The sequence below is a fragment of the Hipposideros armiger genome, unplaced genomic scaffold (assembly GCF_001890085.2).
Source record: "Hipposideros armiger isolate ML-2016 unplaced genomic scaffold, ASM189008v1 scaffold_494, whole genome shotgun sequence".
NCBI classification, from domain to species: Eukaryota; Metazoa; Chordata; class Mammalia; order Chiroptera; family Hipposideridae; genus Hipposideros; species Hipposideros armiger.
Window position 1 is genome coordinate 1,240,958 of NW_017731844.1, and position 13,253 is coordinate 1,254,210.

Sequence of the window (13,253 nt, forward strand, 5' to 3'; positions counted from 1 at the left end):
CTGATAATCTGGGACAAGGATCCAGAGGTGCCCACCAGGCAATGCTGCCCACTGGCCCAGAGGACAGAGGAGCCTGGGAACTGTGAGGGTGGGATTGCCCTAGGGGCCCTGAGGTGCTGGCAAAGTCGGATTACAGAGCAAGAGGGGAAAAGTGAGAGCCGCTGGGGCCAGCGTGCGTCGGCTGCGATGGGAGAGGCACACAGCGGACGTGGATGGAGACAGCACCCCTGCCTCCAAAGGCTCCTCGGGCCTGCCCCCACCCTGGCCTAAGAGGCCCCCTGTCCTGTGTCCTCGAAGTCACTGCCCGCCTGTGCTGGTCTTAGGTGGGTCAGTTGCCACAACAAAGTCTTCATCTTGCTCCTCCAGGAGCATGATTGCTGGGGGTTTGTCTGGCAGCCTCACTACCTATTGTCATCATGGAAATAAAAAGCTTTGTGAACAGCCAAGCCCTGCCACCTATCACCCCCTCCGCCTCAGCTCACCCTGGGGACAACCCCAAGAGAGAATGCCACTGTCTTCCCGCCCAGCTGGCCGCTGGTCACCACTTCTGGGGGCGAGGAGCTGCTGAAGAGGGGGCAGGGAGCAAGTGGGGCTCAGGGAGTCTGTGCCTGCCTCTGACCAGCGAGGGTTGTCCTGGCAGAGGTGGGAGCCTTGTTCCTGGTGACCCTAAGACCAAGGGGTGCAGGTTCCAGGGACCACCATCTGCCACAGGACACAGAAAGACTTTGCAGCAATTCAGAGGTGGGGTGCATTGTCCTGGGGCCCCAGGAGGCTCTGAGCCCCCCAGCTTGGTGGGGGGTCTGCACATTGGTGGGAGGGTGTGGAGGGACCTGAAACAGTAGGGAGCTCTTACCCTGTGGGGTCCAGACCCAGGGCCTCATGGGATCCGAGGCAGAAGCAACTGTGTGCTCCCCACGTGCCTGCCTGTATCCCACTAGCACCTGAGCAAGAAGTGGGGAGGTAAGCGCTGCCAGCTGGGGGAGGTTGGCTGCACAGTGTGAATGTGCTGAACACCACTGAACCTAAAAATGCTTAAGATGGCAAATTTTATGTATGTTTTAACCGCAATTAAAAACTAAAAAAAAAAAAAAAGCCTGGGGAAAAAATGGGGCTCCTATTCTAAAAAGTGGGGCTTTTGCTCCTTGCCCCCCACCGCGGACTGTCTAGGGGCTGCGTCGGGATCGCAGGGACCCGGTGCCCCACGGATGGGCGGACAGCGCAGGGAGCAAGGCCCCGGCGGCCAGGCGCCCCCCGGCGGAGGAGGGAGGGGACGCGGCCCCGCTGGAGACCACACTCCTCAGGCGAAGGCGGTAAGGGCGGCGCCGCCCCCGGCCGGCGGGGCCGTGTGTCGCCCTCTCCCCGGGGCCTTCCCGATGGAGGACTGATGTGGAAAGACGGGGCCGGAGCCTCGGGCACAGAGCCCTCCGCGTGGCGGGCGCTTCCGAGGGCGACCCGCCGAGTGTGCCTCCACGCGCCACGTGTTTCCGTGTGACTGTGCTGAAGTGGTTGACGACCTCTGTGGCTTGAGATCCCGGGGAGACCCCAGCCCCGGACGTGCTGCGGGGACCCTGAGGGCCAGCCCAGCCTCCTGCACCCTCGGCTCCTGCCTCCTGGTGAGGCCACTTAATGTATGTTTCCAGTTTGGCTTTCATTATTATTATTATTTGGTTTTTGGAATTAAGAGTAGTCCATCAAACATCCTCTGGCCCCCAGAACTAGGTCACATGTCTCAGGAGCACAGGCAGAGAGCTTCCCTCAGATGAGCGGGAGAAAGATATCTAATAATGATGTTGAATGTTAGTAATTAACGTTAATGTAACTCAACGGATTGAGGCAATTTTCCCTGGAATTTTTGCCTGTCTCACTAGGTAAGCCTGCACATCACTTCTCCACGCGCCGGCAGCTGCTAGATTCGCATGTTTGCAATGTTAGCGTTTCCCCATGAAATGGGTGTTTGATAAGGGATGTTTTTATTGGTTTTGTTCCCGACGCCTTCAACCCATGACCGGTCACTTGGCCTGGACCTGACCGACTTGCCGAGTCCCGAGTGTGCTTGGTGTCTGTGACCTGATGCTCTGTGTTGGCTCCACCTCATCACATGCGTGCACATGTGCTTGCACACGGGCTCACTGGGAACACGAGTCCTGTCCCATGGTCAGAGCCATGACCCCCAGGTCCCAGCCGCCTCTGGGGACGAGCCACACAGCAGGTGCCCCTGCCCCTCGCCATGCCCTGGGAGCAGCCAGGGCTTTCAGGAGGTGGCTCAGCAGTGGGAGCCCATGGGGTGGGTGGGGGCGGGGCATGGGTCTGGAGGGGAGGGTTACACTTGGGGATTCTTGCTGGTGGCCTGAAGGTCACGCCGTTATGGCTTGGTGCAGCTGCTGGAGTCCCGTGTTACTTTCTTGAGCAATTGTGTCTTTGTGGAGACAGACAGGGCCAGGCCTCCTGAGCACACTTGTGGTGTGTGAGTGGGGAGCTGGTCTCAGCCACCGGGTCTGGGCTGGGCTGCCAGCACGCTGACTCTGGCAGGGCGGGGGACCAGTGCAAGGAAGACGCCCTCGCTGACCCCAGCTGGGCTGGGGGTCGCCCCCCCCCGCATATTTGCTGTTCAACTCTGCTTGCCACAGTTCAGATGTGGCCGCCACTGTAGGGTGGGTGCCGATCCCTGGCCCTGGGGAACTGCTCGTGGCCGAGGCCCTCCTGCACCCGCACCTGTGGGAAGCCTTGACCCCACGCAGCGCTCTCCATGCTGGGAGCTGCCGGCTGCTGCGCCTCTGCGCCCCAACTCCATGTCTCCGGGGCCCCGCCCTTGCTCTCTCGCTGCTACTGAGCCCTTCCCAGCCTCCTTCCTGGCTCTCCTGCCACTTGCCCCGCTCCTGTGGGTGTCGTGGGGCCTCTGGCCCATTTCCTGGCCTCTCCTGCACTGGTCCGTGGTCCACAGCCCCCCTTGGTGAAGACTCCAGCCTGACCTTGTCTGGGTCCCCTGACCCGATGGGCCCATTTGCTCCCTGTGTCCCACCTGCCCCACTGACTTGTTCTCCCCCTCCCCCAGTCACTGGCCTTGGTCTCTACCTGCTCGGGGCCCCTCTGTGACTCAGCAGCCGAGTCAGTGGAGACGACCCAGGGTGAAGGGCCACCAGGAGGCTCTAGCAGGCCAGTGGGACACATGGAGACTTGCCCCAGGGTCAGAGTCCATCTTTGAGTCAGATCCCGGGCTGTCTGCAGTCCCAAGGCCCACGCCCCTTGATGACAGGCCATGGGGCTCCAGGCAGGTGATTCTCTCCCTGAAAGGCCATCCAGCCCAGCGCTCAGTCAGCCCCCAGCTGCCCCGTAGGTCTGTGGGGTGGGAGCCCACAGCCCAGGTCTCCGAGGGCGACAAAGGCAGCAGCTGGAGGACTGAGGTTGTCCCCGCCAGCCCGTCTCTGCCAGCCTGTCTCCCCGTCAGGCCAGATGGAGCAGGTGGGGGCCTCAGGGACTCCCGGCCTTTGTGCTCTGGGCCCAGGGACAGCCACAAATCATCCATCAAATTGAAGGTCCCTCATTTAAATTCTAATAGGAAGGAGCAGGCGGCTGGGGGCTTCCCTGGGCCTGCCCTCCCGCCCCCCACTGCTGCCTCCCACTGTGGTGACAGCGCTGCCGGCTGAGAGCTGTCCACACTAGGGTCCTGAGGCCCGGTGAGGCAGGCGGGGCACACAGAGTGCGGGCTCTCCCGGGGAAACTCAACCCAGGCTTCTTTCTGGTGGCTTTCCCAGGGACTCCCTTGAATCGTGCCACCTGCCACATGGAGAGCAGCACACTGTCCCGACTCCCACTGAGCACGCTGGCGGGTCCCTGCAGGTGTGGCACTTTATTCCAAAGCATCGCCCAAATATTTCTAACCAGAATACCTAACAGACCATGCCGCCCTCTGGCTGGGCCCTGTCACTGGCTAGAAATGGGGGCGAGGGTGACGGAAAAGTCACCAAGTCTCAGCCTTCTTTCTGCCTAAACAGTGGGGTAGGTGGCACCATTCAGAGAGATGGGGTGAGCGTGCCCGGGGGAGAGGTCACTGCTAGAGACACCCGCTTGGACATTGGTGACATCCATCAGTAACTGTGATAAACATGATAACCCCTAACCTTCTGAGCACAGCACACACCGGGTACTCTCCTCAGATTTTAAATGTATTTTTTAATGAACGCTGGTGCTGATCCTATGATGGAAGAACTGTTCCCATCCATAGGGTAGAGGTAAAGATATGGAAACACTGCGTTGCAAAGAGGCTGTCGGGGTTTCTCACATCCGCTCCGCCCAGGCCCCCTCACAGGGTCCCCTTGCCAGTGGGCTCCTGGCTCTTGCTACATGGTTGCTGTTCCTTAAGAACTTTGCTACCCACTCCTTCCACTTGGTGAAACAGTGTCTGGTATCTTGATTGGGGTTACCCTGAATTTATAAATTCACTTAGGAAGAAGTGACCTCTGTCCAAGGCGGGGTCACTCCATCCAGGGCAGGGATGTCTTCCCACTGGTTCAAGCCTCCTGTGTCCCTTCCCCCATCAGGTTTCCATGCAGTGGTCCACTGTCATCTGCAGGGGTTTCTTCTAAGCTGCTGGTGCCAGCTCTGTGGGCTCTGACGCCGGCGCGTAGACAACCTCACTGCACAGTGCGAGCCGGGTTCAACGAGAGCTGTGAGGACTCCCACGCCCTCTCCAGGTGGTCTTCTGATGGCTTTTTGTGAGGCAGGCATGCAGGGGCTGCGGTTCTCCAGCCAGGCCCAGGGTAGGATCAGCCAACTTCTCCTTGTGCAGGCGGTGACCACATGGCCACATGTCACAATTGCCAACAGGGTGACAGTGATTGTAAGATAATATTCACTATAACATGCACCCCGACTTTCAAAATGTTAACAGGTGAAAAGGGTACACCTAGGAACGTACAAAACAGCGCGCCCTGAGCAAATGCCCACTGGACGCTTCACTGGGCCCCTCCTACGCGAAGAAATTAAGAGAGAAAATCCATGATCATCTCAGCAGACACAGAGGAAGCGTTGGGTAAGGCCCAACTTTCATTCATGATTTAAAAACGACTAGCAAACTAGGACTAGGAGGAATGGATATTGTGGCGAGGCTGGGTGCCTGCTGACATGCCTGTGCTCGGCCTTGGGGCCTAAAAAACCAAAATGATGTAATTTCCACATGATGTAACTGGGTACTTAGAAAATCCGAAAGGGCCAATATCGTGGCTGAATTGGGTCCCTCAAATTCCTATTAGGAGTCCTGACCCCAGCACCTCAGGGTGTAACCTGATTTGGACAGAGGGTCTTTACAGAGGTGAACAAGTTAAAGTGAAGCTATTAGGGTGGACCCTACTCCAATAAGACTAACGCACTCCTGAGAAGGGGAGATCAGGACACAGACACGCACAGAGGGACGACCATGTGAGGACACAGGGAGGAGACGGCCATCTACACGCTGAGGACAGAGGCCTCAGAGAGCTAGCCCTGTGACACCTTGATCTTGGACTTCCAGCCTCCAGGACTGGAGACAGTGAGTGTCTGTGGTTTAAGCTGCCACTGACGGCAGCCCTAGCAAACTAACAGAAACTTCCTGATAGAAAATCAATATGCATGGTAGAGTTTCCATTGGGGACGATGGAGACACCTGGAGGTGACGGTGGTGATGGTGGCACCACCGTGTGAGTGTGCTTAGGGCCACTGAGCTGCGTGCTCAGAAATGGCTAGGGTGGTGGCTTTATGGTATGTCCATTTTACCCCAGGAAAGAAAATCAACATACAGAAAACAATTGTTTGCACGTCAGCGGAAAATCACTGGAAATAGAATTTGGAAACTATATGTAGAAGGGCATCAAAAATGTCAAAGAACTAGAAAATGGGTAAGAGCACTACGGTGAAAATGACATTTGGGGGGAATTTAAAGATTATCGCTGAACATCGAGAGAGGTACCCTATTTGTGGAGCAGACCACTCTGTGCTGTTAGGGTGTCAGTTCTCCCCCCAATTTGCCCTCCATGTCTGACTCCAGGTTTTCACGGAGGCCTCTCATGTCTAATAAAAAGGGGCACTGCTGGAGGCTTCTAGCTTCGTGACATTAAGGAGCTCTTTGCATTCCTGACTTACCCGGCGTCTTCACCGGGTCACTGAATTGCGTTAATAGACTTCCAAGCCCGAACACACTCGCACGCTGAGTCAAGCCTCCCTCGACCATGATGAGTTTATTTTAATCCCTCTCTGCCGCCTGTTTGCTGGTGGTTTTAAAAAGCGAGCACAGGGGCATCACTGTCTACTCCCGCAGGTACGTGGATGACACAATGCTAAACACCAAACGTGGGACGTTGCGGCCGGGAGACAGCAGTGCAGGGCCGCTCGAAAGTCACCGCGCTGTTTGTGATGTCTGTGGAGTAAATGTGCAGGGCACTTGCATCTGCGTTCTCAGGTGATGCTGTCCTGTGGTTGTCTCTTCACACACCTGCCTGTTGCGTTTCTTTTTCCCGTTGTTTGTTTCATAGGGAGCTTCTGCGCGTCAAGTTCCACCACAGCCGGGTTCAGGGTTCAACAGCAGCCTGCTGGCTCCTGGGAGCTCAGCCGGTGTCTGCGAGCCTGTGGGAGCCGCCCAGCCTAGGAGCCCAGTCTGCACGTGCTGGTTTTACATTCCTCAGGCGGGGGACCCACGGCAGAGTCACACAGAGAAGAGTATGCTTTTCCGAAGTCTGTGTGAAAGCCAAAGTAAGGGCAGGGAAAGAAGGTTCTGGAAGACATGCAGCAGGCGCGCGCTCCCTGCCTGCAGTAGAGGAGGGGCTGGGCTGGGGCTGCGCTGGGGTGTGGTGGCCTTGAACTTAGGCGCCTGGAAGCATGCAGCTGAAACTGGGGGGGAGGGCGGGGAGGGCTGCAAGGGAGGCTGGCACCCTCAAGATCAGCCTCACTCGGGCAGCCTGTTCACTTACAACCGGACAGGGACACAGGGTGGCCGCCTGGAGAAAACCAGCTGTGTGCGGGTGATGTACCGTAGGGACAGGAGGAATGGACAACACCCTGCTTGTCTACAAGGAGCTTTGCTCCCAGAGATGGTGTGTTTGGAACGCCCCCCTCCAAACCTCTCTGAGTTAGTTACCACTTCAGAATTCACACCTGGGCCGGCTGAGTGGCTCAGCTGGTTAAGAGCTCGCTTGGGACACCAGCTCTGAGCAGCAGGGCTGCGGTTTGGATCCCACATGAGGGCCAGTGACGCTTGCCCTCTACAGCTAAGATGATGAACAACAGCTCAATCTGGAGCTGGGCTGCCGTGAGTTGCCAGCGACGGCGTAGGCTGCAGCGGGGCTGCAGTGGGCTGCCGTGAGCTACCTGAGTGGCTGGCAGCCGGGGTGAGCTGCTGGGAGCCGCTGGGAGCGGCCGACCAATGACCGGCGACCGATTGCCTCACCCGGGAAGAGCGCAATGATCATACCAACATGGGCCAGTGAAGTGACGTCCTCCACAACTAGACTGAAGGAAAAAAACAAAACAAAACAGCAATTTGTCTACCTGTCTGTTCCCCTTCCCTGATTCCCCAACACTGTTCCCCTCCCCCCAATTCCCCAATAAAATCTTAAAAAAAAAAATTCACACCTGACACTCTGCCAGCGCTGCTATTTATAGGAAGTCCGGGCTCTGGCAGATTCTCTAGGAAGTGCTGAGGTCACTCTCGAAGGCAGCTGCTTTACCCATGGACATCCCCTGTACGGGGCGTCTGACATCCATCTCCCTTGAGCACACCTGTGACATGCTCCTGGGGGCTGAGGGAGCGAGTGGGGCTCCGATGTCCTCCCACCATGCTGAATCCATCTCCTACAAACTCACTCATCCAGCTCTGCAGCCACTCACCACCTGCGTGACCTCGGGCAAGGGCCCCCGGAGCCTCAGTTGCCCTGTTTGTGATATGGGCTGAGCGGCTCCTGTGAGGAGTGGAGGGGATTGTAAAGCCCTGGTGTGGGGCCTGGCTGCCGAGTGTCACTACTACGCAGGTTGGCTGCATGGTTGTCACTCCTTCAGCAGCACCCCTGGGCACCTGCAGCGAGGGCCTGCGGTCATCTAAGGTGTGACTCAGAGATGACCAGCCTCTGTGCGGGCGACGGGAGACAAGGGTTGCGACAGAGGCATGGGCAGGGACTGGCTGTGAGCCCGCATCCCAGGGAGCAGCTAAAGCCGCCCAGGAGTGTGGAAAGAGCATTAACACGGGAGGCGCGTGGAGTGGGCCTTGGCAGGTGAGCAGGCGTTTTCCAGGCAGCGGGTGGGGGAGAGGGACGTTTTATTCTCAGGAATCGCTCTTCTTCCTCTTGCATCTGGAGGTGAGTGCCGGTGGAATGACCTGAGACCTCCCTGCCCTCTGCCCCAAGCTTCCCGGACACGCTGCTGCGGCTGCACCCCACAAAACACAATGTGTCGTGCTTTTAGCTTCATTCATTGAAAATGGTGTCTAATGTTCCTTTTTTATTTCTTCTGTGCTACATGGATTATTTACTTTCCGAACATTCGGGGGAGGGGGGATTCCAGACATCTTTTAATTATTGATTTCAAAGTTAATTCCACTTTGGTCAGAGAATATAATTTGTATGATTTGAATCATCGTAGGTGATTTCGGGCCCAGCATGTGTGCGGTCTGCCTTGGTAAACGCTCGGTGTACATTTATGGTGTACGTTTGGAGGCTATTGGGTGGAGTCCTCTGTCATGCCAATCAGACCAAGTTGTCTGTGGTCTAGTTCAAGTTCCTGTCTGCCGCAGGACATCGAGAGAGGGGTGCTGAACCCCCAGCCGTGCTCTGCACTCGCCTCCCCCACCCTGGAGCTCTGCCAGGTTTTGCTCTCAGGATCCTGAAGCTCTACAAATAGCTGTGTAAAGTGGCAGTGTCCCTAGGTCCCCTTTAGCATCTTAAAATGCCCCCCTTTATCCCTGGCGATATTAAGTCAGACCCTCTCGAGTACGCTAGCCGGTGTCCTTCAGTGAAGGGACCCTCTGCTCTGACACTGGGCGTAGGGACTGCTCTTGGCCATGTGGGCCACCCGTCTTGTTTCTGGGATTCTCTGATGCCTTGGGCAGCTGGGTCCCCGGTGGGTACTGATCTGATCTGTACCCAACCGAAGGCGCCAGGAGCCCCTGCAGATGGCACTGCTCTCCCACGCAGCTGGTGGCCCCGTGGTGGCCCCCCTGGCATTCCCGGCTGAGTGTCCTCTGCTCAGGGACAGCACTGCTCTTCACCTGGGTCATGACGCCTGCAAGCAGCCTGGAAACTCGCCAGGCAGTAAACAGGGGTAGTCCTTGGGCCCCTCACTTGTCTCCTGTCTGCTGGCCTTCATTGGCTGATGTCCAGTGTCTTGGAGACGGCTGCTTCATATACTTTGTGTGGGTTTTTAACAAATGTATACAAGCTGTTCTGGGGAACACCTGTTACATAGCATTCCGTAGAGCACACCCATCAGGCTGTACTTATTCACTCACCACAGAATATAACAGGCTACCGACTTCTGTTACACAAACAGCCGTGTGACGAGCAGCCTCCCTGCATCCCGTTGAGGACCCGTGTGAGCCGTCCGGGCTCAGATCTAGTTCCGGAGGGCACAGCGGCGGCGTGTGCTCTGCCGAGCGTGGCTGCCTCTGTCCACCACGTGGCAGCTCGCATCCCCTCCGTTCTCACTTCTGCATTGTTACTATTCTGAGGACGTGAGGTTGTGTCTCGTCGTCATTTTGTTTCTCTTGTTATTAGCGAGTTTGAATGCCCCTTCGTATACCTGTCAAGCTTTGGGCTTCCCGTTTGAATTACCAACTTAAACATCTGTTCATCTATCTGTCTGGTTTCTTTTTCTTGTTTATGTGTCGTGGGCACCGATTACTTGGCGGTAGACGTGGTAAGCGTTTCACCCTTCTCCTCTGTTACCTCCGTCTCTAATGCAGACAACAGAAGCTCCGCTGCCATCAGATAGCAGTGTGACTTAAATGACACAGTATGTGTCAATGCCTGGCACAGATGAAGCACCGAGACATGTGGCTCATCTCATTATTATTCAAGGCCCCCGAGTCACAAGTGTGCAGAACACCTGTCCGGGGCTCTGGGTGTGTAGGGCGCTCCATGAGCACTGGGGCCCGCATGGGCTGTTATGAGCTGCAACCTGGACACAGGAAGGGTGAGCAGAGTGGGACTCCCATGACAACATGGAAATGGGCTGGACTCAGTGATGACTGCACAAATGGTGACATCGCTCAGGTGACACACAGGGTTGGGGGTCTCAACGTTGGCACCGGACCTCAGAGAATGTAGGCAATGAGTTGGAGAAATCAGTGTTGAAGTTAGGATGCCCTTTACAGTCGACCCTCAGCAGAAATACACTGGGCTGGACCCCGGTCTCCAGCGTGGCTCCTTCTGTCTTCTCTGCCCAGCTCTACGGCCACACTGCTCGTCCTCAAAGCTCCGTGGTGTCGGCTCATGGTTACACCTTGAGATGGCCCCTAATGCCCACTCTAGGTTTGAAACCCCCTTCTCTGGCCCACCTAACTCCCCTTTTCTCCCCAGCTCCCTCTGCCCTTCTCAGGGGTATTTGGTCAGTGCCCCGAGTGTCAGGTCGTCCTGGTATACTGCACACCTTTCTCCCGTGCCTGGCTCACCAAGTGGCTCTCCTGTCATCATACCTGTTACCTCCCAACACCTCAACTCCTGCTCGGTCCTGCTCAACAGATCAGAGGGAGGCGACAGCTTTCCTTGTTTGTAGCCTTTCCAAACACAGCACAGATTATTGAATTCATCAAGTATTTATTGGATCAATTCCATCAGAAATTGCTTTTTTGTTTGGCATAAGGTAGGGGTCTGATTTAAGTTTTTCCATAGTATAGCCAATTGTTTTAGCCCATCGATTGAAAAATATTTCCTTTCCCAGCTGCTCAGCAGTGCCAGCACTCTCATAAATCAAGTTTCTATATTTTGCTCCACTGGTAAATTTGTCTATCCCCATATCAATATCACAGTCTCAATTACCATAGTCTTATAATGCATTTTTATTTTCCTACAACAGTTCCTTCCCATCTCCTTCTCCTCCTAGAATGTTTCAGCTATTATTCTTTTGTTCTTTCATATTCATTTCAGAATCAGCTTGTTAAATTTCTTGAAGAAACCCTTTTGGAGTTTTAACGAGAATTTCTTTTGTAGGACAATTTGGGGGAGAAGTGACACATTTGAGCCTTCTCATCCATGAATACAGTACATAGTTCTCATTTTATTCAGGTCTCTTTCAACGTCTTTCACTAACGTTTTATAACATTAACACTTCTGCTCACTTTTTAAAAAGTTTTGTGTACCTTCTATTATTCTTTTGTTGCTCTTTTCCAAAACTGTATCCTTTGGTTATTGCTGATAGATGCATGTGCAGGAGTGTCTCCATGTGCTCTCCCAGATCCACTCTTCACCTTTCTCTGCCTCTCTTTGTGCCCCAAGGAGCTGACGTCTACAGGCTGCACCACCAACCTGGGTTCATCACAGGAAGTTAGAGGTGGGAGGAGACAGGTCCCAGCACCTTTTCCCCCAGACTAGGCAGGTGGCCTCCTCCCTTCTGCATAAGCCACACTTTTGCCCAGGACGCCTCTTCCTGGCTACTGCTGCCTCTCTGTCCTCTTAAGGCCAGGAGTGGCAGTGGCTTCCCAAAGCTCAAATTCCCTCCGTGCTTCTCTGTGTCTTGCTTGTTCACTTAACTCTGCCCTTCCTTTGTAAACAGTCCATTTATTAAAATTCCTCCAATTATCTTTCTGAGCGTGCCATCTGTTTCTTGCTGGGACCCTGACTGATACAGTAATTGCCACCAGACGTGTCCCCAGAAAACAGGCTCTCCAAATAGGAATCTAGAGATGGGTTGCTTATATATTTGATGAGTACGTGGATGAAATCCTTGCCAGAGGGAAGTTGAGCCCTGGGGAATCTGTGTCATTCAGTGCCATCCCAGTCCCTCAAATGATCTCCAGCGGTGGCCTGGAATGTGGTGCATGTGGAGGGCGGAGAGACAGGTCAAGTGGCTGAGACACTGAGCTGCTTTGGTAAAACGGTGATTACACAGTTTATGCCGTGGGCTGTTTACTTCGGAAGGCTCTGGAAAGTGGGTACAGAGGAAAAGGACAATTGAAGTCTTGGGTGTGTCAGCGCCGTCCAGCCAGACCTTAGGAACACACCTGTAACTCAACAGGGTGGGACTGTCACTCGTTGCAACAAAGGACGGCACACACCCCAGGGAAGCACAGGGCGACTTGTCAGAGGGCGTTAGAAAGGACTCAATATCGGATCTGGGCTTTTGTCAGTGATTATAGGGAAGCTTTGAGGAAGCGGGGTTCTGCGCTGCATGAGGTGCTGTCAGAAGCAGGGGTAGGCTTCTTAATTCTTATCTAGAGGCAGGGGAGCCTAGGGCAAGGCTCAAGCTGGAATCGGTGAGCAGCAATGGCCATACCAGCCAGGAAGGGAGATGTTTGTCTTTTGGCGTGGAGGGTGTCATGTTGTCTGTGTTCACACGTGACGAAAAGCCATCATGGTTTTGTACGGATGCACTGTGACCACAGTGGCCTTGTCTGATCTGATGTTCTGTGAAACTGCTTATGTTCAACAGAAAGGAGGCCCAGCTGAAGGTAGGCCTTTTGCACTTCCTTCTCTGACGGAAAATAAGTCTCTGCGGAGGGGAACGTGAAATGAGTGGTGGAAGAAGGAGGCTGAGATTATCAACCTGGGCCTCATCACAGGTACAGAAAATGGAAAAGGTGCAGACATATTTTCTGTTCGTTGGTAATTTCCCCCAAAAAAGGGGGCTGTTGGTGGATAATGCTTCACTGAGACTTAGGTGACATCACCCATGAAGATAAGGTAGTGGACGGTGCCTCGTTTCTCCTGCACTGAACACCCACCTTCCTGAGCCCTGTTAAGCACTCCAGCCTACACTCATCTCTCCGTTAGCTAGGACTTCGGGGTAAATCAAGGGCTTTTGTTCTCTGGCCCCTCCATCCACAATCCCCTCACCTTGGAGGCTTGCACACTTGCAGCAGGCTGTCCATCCGTGGCTGGAATCGGGACCTTCCTTCTCTGCTCGGCGACTCCGAGGTGGAGAATTTCCTCTCTGAGATCTTGGCACTGCCCCTGGCCCAACTCAGTGGTCTGTCATCGTGACCAGTGGCCCTCAGTGGGGGCCCTGACTCCCCAGCGCGGAGCCTGTGGTCACTGGCCCCAGACCCAGGCCACCCCTCCCAGCCAGCGGGCCCTCCTTCC